Here is an 18009-nt window from a genome sequence, read left to right as displayed (position 1 = left end):
CATATTGCATTACGCTTCCTCTCTATTTATGCTGATCTCCACTGCTGATTGAGGAGAGCGAGACACTAGCCCCCTCCGACACATGTGCAGCAGCTGACTTCATCTTTTCACCTGCACAAAGCTAGTTCATATGCGGATCAGCTTTGTGTATGGAGAGCCACACCCTGATCCCATACTATTCCTCGTCTCTGTGCAGGCACCATCAACCAGTCAGTAGAGGTCGTAATTGCATCAGTTATGAGGTCCCTAGCCGGCTACCACCCTGTATGAACAACAAGCCAATTGTTGTTCATGTAGCCGTCCAGCCCAGCCGGATGGCAGAGCTGAGATTTGAACCGACGAGTTCGAAATGTCAGCTCTGGTGTGCTAGCGTGTTCTACCACTGCACCACCTGAGCGGCACTTAAAATGCAGACTTTAAATACAATCATTGCCACTTTGGAATTCAGGAAGCTTCAGTATGTCAATCATAGGATGTCAACAGGTCATTTCACAAATGTTTGTCCGAATGGAGCTGCCCTGGTCAAGTTGTAATGCTGTTATCTGAGTTCTATTAATCCTAAATAATCCCAGCTAAATCCTAAATACATACAGTGCCAGAGATATGTGGTGAAAATATGGGGAATAGGCTTTTACTGTTTTTGCATGACTGTGCCCTTTTACACTAAGCCATGAACATTAAGTCATAGTTTTACGATTTGTGAAATAACATGACTAGCCAGCAGAGAGCTTTGACCTTAACACCGCCTCAATGGGATGCACTGATATACAGTGATATTTTGGGGTCTATATACTTTTGACTATGTACTTTTGACACCTTAAGAAAAATGTAAGCAATATAAAGGCATCATAGGCATAATGTATTCAGTGTTCTTTGTAAAATACCATATTAATGAATGGACTGAGGGATGAACAGACAGACAGGCGGTTGGTCAGTCATGGCCCAGTGTGCACACATTACAGTACACATTTCACATTTTAATATAAACTGTCTGACCCAGAATGTAAGGTACATTGCATCAGATGCTCATTTATATTTTGTTCTTGTTTTTCTGAATGTTGCACTTGTTTTGCATTTGCTTTCCTGGAAACACTAATGAATATGCACATGCATCTTCTTTGAGCTGCTCTGCTCCGTCACCCTGCTAAATGAGCTTGGTGGGTTACGTTACCTAACTCAATATAGCTATTGGGCACAGAGGTTCCCAAATCCCAAATCTGTGCCATGCTCTGTGGTGTGTGTGAATACTATGCAAAAAATGTTTGTGGCTTTGGGCTTTTTTAACATTAGCCAAGTGTAGAAAATTAACTTTGTTTTTCCTTTCTTTCTTTTTTTAAATTTCTTGATAGCTAATGCTAGTAATCTACAACCCCAAATCAGGAAAAGATGTGCAACAGTACGGGGTCATCATTGTCACATTTTTCCTTTCAAAATTCTCCACACATTCTCTATTGGGGACAGGTCAGGACTGCAGGCAGGCCAGTCCAGTACCCGTACCCTCTTCTTCCGCAGCCATGTCTTTGTAATGTGTGCAGCATGTGGTTTTGCTTTGTTTGTCTTGTTGAAAAATGCATGAACGTCCCTGGAAAAGACGACGTCTTGAAGGCAGCATATGTTGCTCTAAGATCTCAATGTACTTTTCTGCATTAATGCTGCATCACAGAAGTGTAAATGACCTTTGCCAAAGGGCACTGACACAGCCCCATACCATGACAGACCCTGGCTTTTGGACATGTTGCTAAAAACAGTCTGGATGGTCCTTTTCGTATTTGGTCTGGAGCACACGGCGTCCATTTTTCCCAAAAAAGACCTGGAATGCTGATTCATCTGACCACAATTCACGTTTCCACTGTTTGATGGTCCATCCTAGATGCCTCCGAGCCCAGAGAAGTCGATGCCGCTTCTGGACATGGTTAACATAAGGCTTCTTTTTTGCATGGTTGCAAGTTTTAAGTGGCATTTGTGCATGTAACTGTATTGTAGTGCTTGACAAAGGTTTGCCAAAGTAATCCCTCACCCATGTGGTTATATCAGCTATTGATGAGTGGTGGTTCTTGATGAAGTGCCGTCTGAGGGATCGAAGGGACCTTGCGCCCTTGGCCTTTTCACACTGAAATTCCTTCTGATTCCTTGAATCCTTTAAGGATATTATGCACTGTAGAGGGAGAAATATGTGGAGTCCAAACATTTTATTTGCATTGAAACGACACTATAATTCCACACAGAACTAAAGAAATAGTCTGTACAAATTATTGGCACCCTCAACTTAATCGTTGGTAGCAAACAGTAACCGAAATCAATGTCTCTCTGTAACCATGAATTAGTTTTTAAGCACTTCAATTTGAATTTTAGATCACTCACCTTTTGCCAACTGCTCCAGACCTCCAGGATTTGCCGGGTGCCCTCTCTTAACTGCTGTGCTGAGATCTCTCCACATGTGTTCAATGAGATTTAAATCTGTACTCATTGCTGGCCACTTTAGAACTCTCCAACACTTTGTCTTAAGTTATTTCTTGGTGTTTTTTGAAGTCATTGTCAGGCTGAAAGAACTTGACTTCTGATGTAGACCAAGCTTTTTGACACTGTGCCCAATACTGGGCCAGAAAACTTGGCCTCTGATATTCTGGGGTAGTTTTTTAGATTTTATGAAGCTATGCACACAGTCAAGACATCCACTGCCAGAAGCAAAGCAACCCCAAAACATCACTAAACCTCAAATATTTCTGACTATAGGAACCATGTGCTTTTCTTTATTTCAATTTCTCTAAATGGTAGTGCTGTGCTTTATCAAAATGCTCATCATCTCCCAAAATAATTGTTGTTTCCTCAGGTAAATTCTAGCAAATTTCAGTTTTGGATTTTAATACACTATATTGCCAAAAGTATTTGCTCATCTAACTTCATACGCTTATGAACTTGAGTGACATCCCATTCTTAATCCATAGGGTTTAATATGATGTCGACCCACCCTTTGCAGCTATAACAGCTTCACTTCTTCTGGGAAGTTTTTCCACAAGGTTTAGAAGTGTGTTTATGGGAATTTTTGACCATTCTTCCTTAATCGCAAGGCCTAGCTCGCAGTCTCCACTCTAATTCATCCCAAAGGTGTTCTATCGGGTTGAGGTCAGGACTCTGTGCAGGCCAGTCAAGTTCTTCCACACCAAACTCGCTCATCCATGTCTTTATATACCTGGTGCACAGTCATGTTGGAACAGGAAGAGGCCATCCCCAAACTGTTCCCACCAAGTTGGGAGCATGAAATTGTCCAAAATCTCTTGGTATGCTGAAGCATTAAGAGTTCCTTTCACTGGAACTAAGGGGCCGAGCCCAACTCCTGAAAAACGACCCCACACCATAATTCCCCTCCACCAAACGTGGCACAATGCAGTCAAACAAGTACCGTTCTCCTGGAAACCACCAAACCCAGACTCGTCCATCGGATTGCCAGACAGAAAAGCGTGATTCGTCACTCCAGAGAACACGTCTACACTGCTCTATAGTCCAGTGACGGCGTGCTTTACACCACTGCATCCAACGCTTTGCATTGCACTTGGTGATGTAAGGCTTGGATGCAGCTGCTCTGCCATGGAAACCCATTCCATGAAGCTCTGTACACACTGTTCTTGAGCTAATCTGAAGGCTGCATGAAGTTTGGAGGTCTGTAGCGATTGACTCTGTAGAAAGTTGGTGACCTCTGAGCACTATGTGCCTCAGCATCCGCTGACCCCGCTCTGTCCTTTTTACGTGGCTACCACTTTGTGTCTGAGTTGCTGTCATTCCCAATCACTTCCACTTTGTTATAATACCACTGACAGTTGACTGTGGAATATTTAGTAACCAGGAAATTTCACGACCGGACTTGTTGCACAGGTGGGATCCTATCACGGTACCACGCTGGAATTCACTGAGCTCCTGAGAGCGACCCATTCTTTCACTAATGTTTGTAGAAGCAGTCTGCAAGCCTAGGTGCTTGGTTTTATAGACCTGTGGCCATGGAAGTGATTGGAACACCTGAATTCAATGATTTGTATGGGTGAGTGAATACTTTTGGCAATATAGTGTATCTGCAGCTGGGTCCTCCTGGATCTCATAGTGTGCCATTTCATTCAAATGAAGGTAGTGCAAGCTAACACTGTGACACTGCAGGTCAGCTTGAATTTGTTTGGAGATTATTGAATAATCCTTTGTCGACTACTTATTCAGGCTTTGCTTTTACCTTTAATTTCTTGGCAATGGGATACTCAATATTGGGAGAGCCTTCAACCTAAGCCCCACACAAAAAGGTTACACGTTTAAAGATGAGAACCCAAAAACAGCATCTTTCTTGTACTTGGCAGGTGCTCAGATCATAGCGCAGTCCTATTTACAAACTTCCCTGCTCTTCCCTTCCAGGTGGCAGGGTTTAGAAAAGGTGATAATTGTTGTGTGCCACATAGAGGTATCAAAGCAGGCTGTCACCAAGATGCCTCCACCTGTGGTGAGAGCTCCTTAACAGACGTCAATAATCTTCATTTAAAAATTAGTCCCAGTCAACTCCCTCAGAGATTACACAGTCTTGGCTTTGCAGAGATGAGCAGACTGTGTAACACCCCAGAGTCCCCAGCATGAATCAATGAAAGGTTGATGACCGATTAGTGTTTACACTCTTGCTATGGATGCTAATAACATCACAAGGATGCCCTTGAAGATTTCCTTAACAGCATAATATACAAAACTCACAAGGCAGATATACTTATTGTTTTGGGTGACTTCAATACTTGTCTAAGAGCTGAGCTGGAATGGTGTCATTGGAAAACATAATCTTGTGCTGTTCTGCCATTTATGCGACAATATGCAGATTATTTTTATTTACCCAAGTAAAAGTAATCTAAAATCACATCTGCTACACACCATTTACATGGACTGAAATTTTTTATTTTTTTTATATACTGTATATATCAAACTCTACATAGACAGATTACCTTACCTAACCTTTCTAATGTCTTAAATGGTCTTTTTTGTTATAAATACAAGTATATTTTCCCTCAAATCTTAAATTATAGAATAGACATTACTGTAATAAACAATAATAAACAACAATACACAGTAGTACTGTACATAAAAACACACACATCACATTTCAGTACAGTACGTGTTTTGTACCATGCACCATAATAAATTTCCTTCTTTTCTATAAAATGTATCTACCAGAAACAACAATAACTCATATTTCTCTATTATTTCCTTCTTTATTTCAATAGTGTTGTATTTTGTAGGTGTAATTGCACGAAAGAAAGATTTTACTGAGACGATTTCCTTCTTCTCTCTCACTCACTGTCCCCTCTGTCTGATACACAGTGACAGCTACTGGCAGGAGTAATTATACAACACAACAAATAGTGATTTTTCAAGGGTTTACTGTATTGGCAAACCTAGCCAAAAATATCTCTGCAGGACTGGGCAGAAGATCCAAATGCATAAAGAATATTACCAGCAGCTTTTAGTACCACACTTGACCCTTACACACCTCTTAATGTCTAGCATTATATCTTTATTGTTAGGATATTATTGGATCTAACCTCACATACAAGCCGGAAAGTCTGCACATCCCTTACACCTTCTCCATGTTTTATTACATTACAGACTCATTCTATAATAGATTTATTAAAAATCAAAATGTAAAATATCATATGTACACAAGTCTGCACACCCTTTGATATGACACCCAAAAGTGAGCTGAGGAGCATTTTGTTTTCACTGATACTGCTTGAGATGTTTCTACAGTTTAACTGGAGTCCACCTGTGGTAAATTCAATTGATTAGACATGATTGGGGATTGCCAACTCCTGCCTACATAAGGTCCCACAGTTGACAGTGCATATCAGAGCAAACTCCAAGCCATGGGGTCAAAGGAATTATCTGCAGACCTCAGAAACAGGATTGTGTCGAGATATAGATCTGGAGAAGGGTACAGAAAAATTGCTGCAGCTTTACAGGTCCCAAAGAGCACAGTGGCCACCATCATTCATAAATGGAATAAATCTTCCTAGACCTGGTTGCATGGCCACACTGAGCGATCGGGGAAGACGGGCCTTGGCCCGGGAGGTGAACAGGAACCCGGGGGTCACTCTGACAGAGCTCCAGTGTATCCTTGTGGAGATGGGAGAACCAATGAGATGATCAACCATCCAGGCAGCACTCCACAAATCACGCCTTTATGGTGGAGTAGCCAGACGGCACATGACAGCCTGTCTGGAGTTTGCCAAAAGGCACCTAGAGGACTCTCAATCCATGAGAAACAAAATTCTCTGGTCTGATTAAACCAAAATTTAACTTTTTGGTCTGAATACCAAGCGTCACGTCTGGAGGAAACCAGGCACCGCTCATGATGTGGGGATGTTTTTCAGCAGCAGGACCGGGGCGACTAGTCCTGATAAAGGGAAAGATGAATGCAGCTAAGTAAACCGAGATCCTTGAAGAAAACCTGCTCCAGAGCGCTCTGGACCTCAGACTGGGGCGAAGGTTTACCTTTCAACATGACAACGACCCGAAGCACACAGCCAAGAGAACAAAGGAGTGGCTTCGGAGAAAATCTGTGAATGTCCTTGAGACCTGAATGTAATCGAACATCTGTGGAGGAAGCTGAAAATGGCTGTGTACTGACGCTCTCCATCCAACCTGACGGAGCTTGCAAGGATACGCCAAGAGGAATGGGCAATGTCCAGAAACAAGAGTGCCAAGCTCGTAGCTTCTTTCCCAAGACGGTTTGAAGCTGTAATTGCTGCCAAAGGTGCATCAACCAAGTATTAGGCTAAGGATGTGTACAGATGCCCCTAAATAAACCATTTTTGTCAGTAAAGTAAAATTACATATTTTCTAAACCCTGTTTTCACTTCATAATTATTGGTGATTGTGTGTAGATGTTTAAGGCAAAAAAAATAACTCAATCTATTATACAGTAGAATGAGTCTCTAATGTAATAAAACGTGGAGAAGATGAAAGGGGTGTGACTTTCTGACTTGACACTGGCTGAAACAAATCTGATTCATCTAATACATTAATTTAATTTGTTTTTAGTGTTTTTGTACTTTCAGCATTGTGGCGCATCCAAAACTCCAGCACAGTTTACAACTCTGTACACAGTCAGCTTAATTACATTTTGCATGTATAAAGTGATTTTGTATTTGATTTCTGTAACACCATATGCTCCCAGAATGACTGCTAACACTCAACATGAGGTACAAAAAAACTTGGCTACAGGGTAGCTGAAAAACTATACCATACCAAACTATACAGCTGGCTGCAGACAAGCTTCATTGAACCTGAACCTGAAATACAGAAGATGAATCAAGTTGTAGAGCCAGACGAGAGGACAGACAGCAATCTAATCCACCTCCTTCACACCCAGGCTATTCTTTTATGTGCACCATCTGCGTCAGGTTATGTGAATCTCAGATTAATCTGTATGGTCACACAGACCTAGAGACAAAAGATTTGGTACACACCTATCTCAATGGACTGTCGGAGAAATGAGATTGACTCAGTATTTGTTTTTTGGCACCAACAAGTCAGACATTATCATATTCGTATTGCGTATATCAAAAACTTAAAACTAAAATAGAAATGTGTTATTTTTGATGTGATAGGGCAAGTACACTGATCAGCCATAACATTAAAACCACCTCCTTGTTTCTACACTCACTAAAGCAATAAGCCACGAGAGGCCGTGCGTTACTGTGATTTTAGCACGGGGATGACGTTTTTGGCAAGACGCGAAGCGGAGTGCCTAAAACTTCTTTCCCCGTGCTAAAATCATAGCAGTAACGCACGGTCTCGAGTGGCTTATTGCTTTTATAAAACGGCGGTCAACATTGTTTCAACAATGTCAACAATGTTTAATTCATAAATGTATTTATTGTGTATAAACTTACAATAAAGCATTCTTCCGCGACGCCAGGTAGTTCGATTAACATTGTTGCTAGGCAACATGAGGGCGAAAATAACATTCACTTTTTCTTTTCAGTGGCGTATTAATATGGAATGATGTGAGGTGGTCATAGGTGTGCGTTTATCGGGGATTTTACAACGGCTTCGAACGCGGCTCAGACAATCAGATTTCAGGACCGGAACTATCCGTTTTATAATGTCCATTTTATCAGCTCCACTTACCATATAGAAGCACTTTGTAGTTCTACAATTACTGTAGTCCATCTATTTTTCTACGTACTTTTTTTTTAGCCTGCTTTCACCCTGTTCTTCAATTGTCAGGACCCCCACAGGACCACCACAGAGGAGGTATTATTTAGGTGGTGAATCATTCTAAACACTGCAGTGACACTGACATGGTGGTGGTGTGTTAGTGTGTGTTGTGCTGGTATGAGTGGATAACACACACCTCACTGTCACTGCTGGACTGAGAATAGTCCATCAACCAAAAACATCCAGCCAACAGCACCCTGTGAGCAGTGTCCTGTGACCACTGATGAAGGTCTAGAAGATGACCAACTCAAACAGCAGCCACAGATGAGCAAACATCTCTGACTTTACATCTACAAGTGGGACCAAGTAGGTAGGAGTGCCTAATAGAGTGGACACTGAGTGGACACGGTATTTAAAAACTCCAGCAGCGCTGCTGTGTCTGATCCACTCATACCAGCACAACACACACTAACACACCACCACCATGTCATTGTCACTGCAGTGCTGAGAATCATCCACCACCTAAATAATACCTGCTCTGTGGGGGTTCTGACCATTGAAGAACAGGGTGAAAGCAGGCTAAAAAAAGTATGTAGAGAAACAGATGGACTACAGTCAGTAATTGTAGAACTACAAAGTGCTTCTATATGGTAAGTTGAGCTGATAAAATGGACAGTGAGTGTAGAAACAAGGAGGTGGTTTTAATGTTACGGCTGATCAGTGTAAATGTGCATTGTGTACATTCTGTTGTTCTGAGGAATCTTTTAGGCTGAACATTTTCTCTTCCTTCCATAGTCATCCTTACATATTAAGCTTTGTTTTTCTCTGATTATGTACAGTTGTTGCCCAGGTGGGGCGGTCCAGGTCCTTTCTGTGTGGAGTTTGCATGTTCTTCCCGTGTCTGTGTGGGTTTCCTCCGGGAGCTCCGGTTTCCTCCCACAGTCCAAAAACATGTAAGTGAGGTGAATTGGAGATACAAAATTGTCCATGACTGTGGTTGACATTAAACTTGTGAACCGATGAACATGAATGTAACCATGAATGCAACAAGTGTAAGGCATGACGTTAAAATCCTAATAATCAAAAAACCAAACAACCTTTGTCTGCCATCAGGTTGGAAACGGAAGACAATTGTTACACTTATTTCTCTAGTGATAGATTTACAGTTACACAGTTTTTTTAATGCATTTTCTCCTAACTTCCAATTGCGGGATTGTGTCAATCCGCGCCCCCTCCGACACGTGGGCAGCAGCCGTATGCATCTTGTCACCTACACTTGACGAGTGCATGTGCGGATCAGCACTGTGTACGGAGAGACACCTCGTCTCTGTGCAGGCGCCATCAATCAGCCAGCAGAGGTAATAATTGCATTAGTCGTGAGAGAGTCCCTGTCTGGCTTAATATCCCACCCCTATATGAACAACAGGCCAATCGTTGTTCATGTGGCCGCTCAGCCCAGCTGGCAGGCAGAGCTGAGACTCGATACTATGTGTTCGAGATCCCAGCTCTGGTGTGCTAGCGTGTGTTTTTACAGCTGAAAATAGGTGAAATATCAAGGTGTTCTTTAACTTTTGATGTTAAAGTTCTAACACATGTAAACGTTCCAAGTTTTAAGATTGCTATTTTGAGAGTTTGACACGTTCTCCTGAATAAATGAACAAGTGACCAATAAATGTCACAAAATTTCACTTGCTCTGAATGTTGTACAATACAAATCTAATATTTCTGCCTCTGCAAACTTCAGTATATTTCGGCAACAGATTAAAGCTCCAAAGTTCTCATATAAGCTCTGTATTTCTATGATTTTGCCAGATGTCTGGTTCAGGGAAGTGTGTCAAGCCTCCGCTGACAATTTTGGCATTATTCTTATTGAAGGGACATCTGTGCAGAAGTGGTTTGCAGGCAAGCATGAAGAAGATTAAAAATAGCTATCAAACTGCCGCCGGTGTCGGCGCAGCCTGAAAAGAGAGCCTAGCATTGAAAAAAAAAAATCCAGCAGCTTAATTTTATGATCAAAATCTTCCCAAACCTTCAAGCAGATGCTTTGGAAAAGTCTTATCAGCTGTAGTATTCATCAAAGACCTGTGTGGGGCTGACAGGAGGGACTGGGGGGGTTTGTGTAACTCAGCAGAAGTTTTAACTGTGCAGTAATTAGTCATGCTTGCAAGCACTTTATTACCTTGTCTTTGAATGTCATTTCTTAATGTCTCTTTATAAATGACTTATATGACTTGGCCTGTCAATTCATGCGTTACTGATGTCGTTACGTGGACAAATCGGCCTTTAATGGTCCATTTGTCAATCTTCTGAAAGTTTGGATTTGAGAAATGAGATTTTAAACATAAAGAATATTAACTGCAGCTTTTAGTGCCGCCCTTGACACTCACACACCTCTTAATGTCTAACATTATATCTTTATTGTTAGGATGTAATGTTATCGGATCTGACTTCACATAATCAGAGGGACACATCTGATTAAGTGAAATTCCCTGAATAAAGATGCACGTTTAACTTTTTAGCAATCCATTACAATGTATACATTCATTTAATTCATTTTTAGTGTTTTAAGTACTTTATCCTGGTCAGCATCGAGATGCATCCAAAACTCTAAACCAGGAAACATTAGGTGGAAGATGGGATACACCAGTGTCATAAAAGATGAACTTAACATTTCCCAATCACTTTTACTTCAGATTTTTAGAGTAGCTAAGAAGAGCCAGCGCAGGGCAGCACAGTGTACAACTCTGTACATAGTCAGCTTAATTGTATTTTGCATATACACTGATCAGCCATAACATTAAAACCACCTCCTTGTCCATTTTATCAGCTCCACTTACCATATAGAAGCACGTCTTTATTATTTAGATGGTGGTGGATCATTCTCAGCACTGCAGTAACACTGACATGGTGGTTGTATGTTGTGCTGTTATGAGTTTTTAAATAACGTGTCCACTCACTGTCCACTCTATTAGACACTCCTACCTAGTTGCTCCACCCTGTAGATGTAAAGTCAGAGACGATCGCTCATCTATTGCTGCAGTTTGAGTTGGTCATCTTCTAGACCTTCATCAGTGGTCACAGGACGCTGCCCACGGGGCGCTGTTGGCTGGATATTTTTGGTGGGTGGACTATTCTCAGTCCAGCAGTGACAGTGAGGTGTTTAAAAACTCCATCAGCGCTGCTGTGTCTGATCCACTCATACCAGCACAACACACACTAACACACCACCACCATGTCAGTGTCACTGCAGTGCTGAAAATGATCCACCACCCATATAATACCTGCTCTGTGGTGGTTCTGGGAGAGTCCTGACCATTGAAGAACAGCATGAAAGGGGGCTAACAAAGCATGCAGAGAAACAGATGGACTACAGTTAGTAATTGTAGAACTACAAAGTGCTTCTATATGGTAAGTGGAGCTGATAAAATTGACAGTAAGTGTAGAAACAAGGAGGTGGTTTTAATGTTATGGCTGATCAGTGTATGAAGTAAGTTTGAACTTGATTTCTGCAACACACTCAAAAATGTTGGGACAGAGGCATGTAAACCTCTGTGTCATAGCTGTGGAATAGCTTTCTTATTAATTACACTTCACAATTATTTCAGAACTGAGGAAACTAATTGTTGCATGTTTATAAGGTTAAGGTTTGCCCATTCTTGCTTAATACACAACGTCAACTGCTCAACAGTCTGTGCCTGCTGTTACCTGATGCACACCAGCACACATGCACAACAGTAGCCTGCTGGAGATCGTTTTGTAAGGCTCTGGCAGTGCTCCTTCTGTTCCTCATCATACAAAAAGCACATACTTGTCCTGTTGCTCGGTTGACGCCCTTCTACATCCATGTTCTTGGAAGAGATGAATGCAACCAGAATAGGCTGCAGGAGCCGCCTCATGCTACCAGTAGTGACAAGTAGACTAGCAAATTGCCCAACTAGAAAAGAATCAGTAATTAAGGATAAGGGAAGAAAAATTGTGGCCACTAAATGCAAAAACATTCCTTTTTTTGGTTGTCTTGCTGTTGCCTCTCCAGTGCACCTGTTATCACTTTAATTTGCACAAACGCAGGTAAATTGATTCACAATTGCTTTGCTTTCTAACCCGGACAGACTGATCCATAAAATGTACTTGACTTAGTGTTTTACTGTGATGATTAAGTGTTTTTTTCATTTTTTGAGCAGTGTATACACCGATCAGCCATAACATTAAAACCACCTCCTGGTTTCTACACTCACTGTCCATTTTATCAGCTCCACTTACCATGTAGAAGCACATTATAGTTCTACAATTACTGACTGTAGTCCATCTGTTTCTCTACATACCTTTTTAGCCTGCTTTCACCCTGTTCTTCAATGGTCAGGCCCCCCAGAGGACCACCAAAAGCAGGTATTATTTAGCTGGTGGATCATTCTCAGCACTGCAGTGACACTAACATGGTGGTGGTGTGTTAGTGTGTGTTGTGCTGGTATGAGTGGATTAGACACAGCAGCACTGATGGAGTTTTTAAATACCGTGTCCACTCACTGTCCACTCCATTAGACACTCCTACCTAGTTGGTCCACCTTGTAGATGTAAAGTCAGAGACGAGCGCTTATCTATTGCTTCTGTTTGAGTTGGTCATCTTCTAGACCTTCATCAGTGGTCACAGGACACTGCCCACAGGGCGCTGTTGGCTGAATATTTTTGGTTGGTGAACTATTCTCAGTCCAGCAGTGACAGTGAGGTGTTTAAAAACTCCAGCAGCACTGCTGTGTCTTATTCACTAATACCAGTACAACACACACTAACACACCACCACCATGTGAGTGTCACTGCAGTGCTGAGAATGACCCACCACCCAAATAATACCTGCTCTGTGGTGGTCCTGGGAGAGTCCTGACCATTGAAGAACAGCATGAAAAGGGGCTAACAAAGCATGCAGAGAAACAGATAGACTACAGTCAGTAATTGTAGAACTACAAAGTGCTTCTATGTGGTACGTGGAGCTGATAAAATGGACAGTGAGTGTAGAAACAAGGAGGTGGAAATGTTACCCAGTACTTAAAAGAAACTGCGTTTCTACTCTTTACTAAGTCTTTACTAAGTTTATAATTAGCATAATAATAAGCATTTCTTTGTTATTTCTATTCAACACAATCTAAATCATATCTATATGAGTAAATGGTTGCGGGTACTTTTTTCTGCTTCTTTAATTCACAGCCTGTTTTCAATTAAACCTCCAGTGTTTATTAATATTAATTAGCTGGCTTGATTATGTTCCAAAATGAGTCTGCGGCATGGTTTCAGTCTAAAGTTTGTGATACAATTTATCAACATTAGCTCACATATTTGTATGTCTCTGGAGTCAGAATGCAAAACTTGGGGCTCTAGTTCTAGTTTATTGTCCATTAAAATAATTGATTCGTCACTCGGATTGTACCCGCAAGGATATTTTGTATCCTGATTGTGTATTGTTCTCCTGTCAAAGTGATATAAGTGTACTTATACAGTGTATTCTAAGTACATACACTATATACCCAAAAGTATGTGGAAAACTGGCCTGAGCCTGTTGGATATCCCATTCCAAAACCATGAGCATTAATATGGTTGGTCTGCCCTTTGCGACTATAACAGCATCTGCTCTTCTGGGAAGGCTTTTGACAAGATTGGAGCTCATAAAAAGCATTTGTGATGTCAGGCACTAATGTTGGACAAGCTTCTGCCAGCAGTGGGTATGGTTGAGCAAATGTGTCTACATACTTTTGGCCATTTTCTTGTAATCTGAACCCTGGAGTACCCTTAATCAGCGGTCCCCAACCTTTTTGCACCATGGACCAGTTTCATATAAGATATAATTTAATGGACCGGCAGGGGCAGGAGGATTTAAAATAAAATTAAACAATGGGCATAATAAAAAACACAAAGTACATAACAATACTACTCACCAGTGATGGAAAATCGGTGGGAACCCTGAGTTTTTTTTTGCTGCAACGAGACACTCCCACCTAGGGGTAATAGGAAACAATAACATCCAAAGTGTGTTCGTTATGTCCAGTCTACTCCCTAACTTTGTTTTGGTTGCCATCACTGCAGAAAATCCAGCTTCACAAAGATAGGATGTTGGAAATGGAAGCAGTGTTTTCATTGCTTTTGTAGCGATCTCTAATTATTTATTATTTCTGTGCAGCCCAGTAATAAATGACCCTCGGACCAATACTTGATACTGTTATCACTCCAGCAACAACTGTACTATGAAAACAATAAGAGTGACCGCCTCGTCATAGAATTCACTGACACCATTGTTATGTTTCACAAGAAAGAAATTCACTATAAACACCATTCCTTACTTTGACTAACCATTTGATTTACCATTTCAAGTAAAATATAAAGTACTTTATATTTATATAGTTAAAGCTATAACACTGTAATTGAATCCTCCCTTATAACAGCATATAACATCTGGTTTATGACATGATTATTTGTGTCAATTTAAAGTTGCCTTTCTTCTCTGGCACAGAGAACATGTCTGTTGTTTTCATCTGACAGGTGGAAACAATCTGAAAGGTTGATGCATCTGGCTGAGCATCAATCCATTACAGGTAGGTTTTAGCCCAGAGAAGTTGGCCGCATTTCTGGTTGTTTTTAACAAGCAGTTTCCAGTGTGCATAGTAAAGTGTTAACTTTCAATTTGTGGATGCGGTGATACGATGAATACTAAACACATTTTGAAAAGCATTCCTGAGCCCATGTGGTAATATTAATCTCAGAAATGTGTTGTCATGGGCGTTCAGTAGTGCACAGAGATTTCTTTAGATTTCCTAGATCATTTGATATCACACACTTTAAATCTGCTTATTGAGAATTCAATTGCATTATATATATACACTGATCAGCCATAACTTTAAAACCACCTCCTTGTTTGTACACTCAATGTCCATTTACCATATAAAAGCACTTTGTAGTTCTACAATTACTGACTGTAGTCCATCTGTTTCTCTACATACTTTTTTAGCCTGCTTTCATGCTGTTCTTTAATGGTCAGGACCCCCACAGGATCACCACAGAGTAGGTATTATTTGTGTGGTGGATCATTCTCAGCACTGCAGTGACAATGACATGGTGGTGGTGTGTTAGTGTGTGTTGTGCTGGTATGAGTGGATCAGACACAGCAGCGCTGCTGGAGTTTTTAAATACCGTGTCCACTTACTGTCCACTCTATTAGACACTCCTACCTAGTTGGTCCACCTTGTAGATGTAAAGTCAGAGACGATCGCTCATCTGTTGCTGCTTTTTGAGTTGGTCATCAGTGGTCACAGGATGCCACCCACGGGGCGCTGTTGGCTGGATATATTTTTGGTAGGTGGACTATTCTCAGTCCAGCAGTGACAGTGAGGTGTTTAAAAACTCCAGCAGTGCTGCTGTGTCTAATCCACTACTACCAGCACAACACACACTAACACACCACCACCATGTCAGTGTCATTGCAGTGTTGAGAATGATCCACCACCCAAATAATACCTACTCTGTAGTGGTCCTGGGAGAGTCCTGACCATTGAAGAACAGCATGAAAGGGGGCTAACAAAGCATGCAGAGAAACAGATGGACTACAGTCAGTAATTGTAGAACTACAACGTGCTTCTATATGGTAACTGTAGCTGATAAAATGGACAGTGAGTGTAGAAACAAGGAGGTATATATACTATATATATATATATATATATATATATATATATATATAGTTGTAGCCTAGCGGTTAATGTACTGGACTAATCGAAAGGTTGCTGGTTTAAGCCCTACCACTGCCAGGCTGTTGGGCCCTTGAGCAAGGCCCTTAACTTTCAATTGCTTAGAAAATATACACTATCACAGTACTGTAAGTCGCTTTGGATTAAAGCGTCTGCTAAATGCCCAAAATGTGTATGTATATACACAAGGGATCTTTTAAAAACATTTAAAAATGACTAAAGAGAGATCTTCTACAGATTTAAGATATTTGATTTAAATGATCTAAAAAGTGCTGACATTAAAAACAACCTTAATTTGGTGATGGATTTATTTAGGTTGGTATGGAGTCCTGTGAACCTTGATTTTCCCTACACTCATTATCTATGACAGTTGTATCAATGCCTTTCTGTATCCTCATTATTTCTTTTCCAACTATTTTTAAAAAACATTCATGAAGTTAAAATTATTCATCCTGTCTAAGTAAAAGTAAATAGGTGGGTGTGAAACTCTCATCCATAAATCAATGACCTGTCCAGGGTGCATTTTATCCAGTATTTCAAGGTAAGATCTGGATTTCAACCCTCAGCAGGATAAAGCACTTTATAAAAATCATCTGTGGGCTTATTACAGGAAGCCATTTAATACACACACAGTCTGATTCTAAATGGTTTGTTATAACATAGAGAACGGTCACTACTAATTTAAAAAGAACAGATTTTGGGCCGCTCAGGTGGAGCAACGGTAAAATATGCTAGCACACCAGAGCTGGGATTTCGAATACATCGTATCGAATCTTAGCTCTGCCATCTGGTTGGGCTGGGCGGCTATATGAACAACGATTGGCTGTTGTTCATACAGGGTGAGGAGCCGGTTAGGGACCTCATAACTGACGCAATTACGACCGAGTAGAGAAATAATGTGTTAATCAGGGTGTGGCTCTCTGTGCACAAGGCTGATCCGCATATGAACTCACCTCGTGCAGGTGAAAAGATGCATTTAGCTACTGCACACGTGTCGGAGGGGGCGTGTCAGTTCGCTCTGCTCAAATTGGGGCGGGGGTCAGCACCAGTAGAGAGGAAGCATAACACAATTGGGTAAAAACTGGACGCACTAAAAATCAGGAGAAAAAAAAGAACACATTTTGTAGTTTTTGTTTAATGACATACAATTTTTATAATGTCAAAGCACTAACAAACAAACAGCATGAGAAGATTTTTACAATCTTGCAACTTAAAACTATTTTAGCATTTTCCCTGGTTGCGCTTAAAAGTAAATGCATTTTCATTCTTGTTTGCTGTCAAAGGCGAGGACATTTCCTTTCCCCCGGCTGCTGTAAAGAGCAGATATGGTGAAAAGTTGAGCGAGTTTTGCCAGCACAGCAGAAGTTTGAGAAATCTCCTCTGCTGGCGTGTTTAAACCTGCCACCGTATCTCGGGCAGTTAATAGGAAATGGACTAGGGTTTTGATACTCCAGTGCTGAGAAAAGAGCCTGTAGTCACAACAATTCTGTTTTATACATAAATCTGAAAAAGTAAAGTGTTAAGCACAGGGATGAATAAGAAAAAGAGGAAAATGTCTGCACCGCACCAGAGGCTGTTCTCCCTAGAGATACTTTAGAGTGTCTTTTGTTTCAAATTGAATTTAAATAGCTGTTACGCACTGGAGTCCTAATATACTTAGATACTGAACGTGCTAAATGTGCAAAAAATAGTAAGACCAGTAAAATAATTTGCAAGCTGAGTCTGAGAAGGTTTTTATTTTTTAATTAAGTAAAAATTAAGGTGTTTTGGGGACAATTTCAATTCCATGTTACAATTTTTGTGTTGCATGAACCACAACACTTACCATATAGAAGCACTTTGTAGTTCTACAATTACTGACTGCAGTCCATCTGTTTCTTTACATACTTTTGTTAACCCCCTTTCATGCTGTTATGCTGTTCTTCAATGGTCAGGACTCTCCCAGGACCACTACAGAGCAGGAATTATTTGGGTGGTGGATCATTCTCAGCACTGCAGTGACACTGACATGGTGGTGGTGTGTTAGTGTGTGTTGTGCTGGTATGAGTGGATCAGACACAGCAGCGCTGTTGGAGTTTTTAAACACCTCACTGTCACTGCTGGACTG

The 18009-nt window shown here is 41.0% G+C and overlaps 1 protein-coding gene across 1 annotated transcript in view; it reads left to right on the top strand.

Moving 5' to 3' along the window:
- dntt (deoxynucleotidyltransferase, terminal) overlaps nt 1-18009 on the top strand; it is a 197472-nt gene that overhangs the window by 75273 nt on the left and 104190 nt on the right. The window lies entirely within an intron of this gene.

The sequence above is a fragment of the Trichomycterus rosablanca genome, chromosome 5 (assembly GCF_030014385.1).
Source record: "Trichomycterus rosablanca isolate fTriRos1 chromosome 5, fTriRos1.hap1, whole genome shotgun sequence".
NCBI classification, from domain to species: domain Eukaryota; kingdom Metazoa; phylum Chordata; class Actinopteri; order Siluriformes; family Trichomycteridae; genus Trichomycterus; species Trichomycterus rosablanca.
The sequence above is the reverse complement of the archived record's forward strand: the minus strand, read 5'-3'. Positions and strand labels throughout refer to the sequence as shown.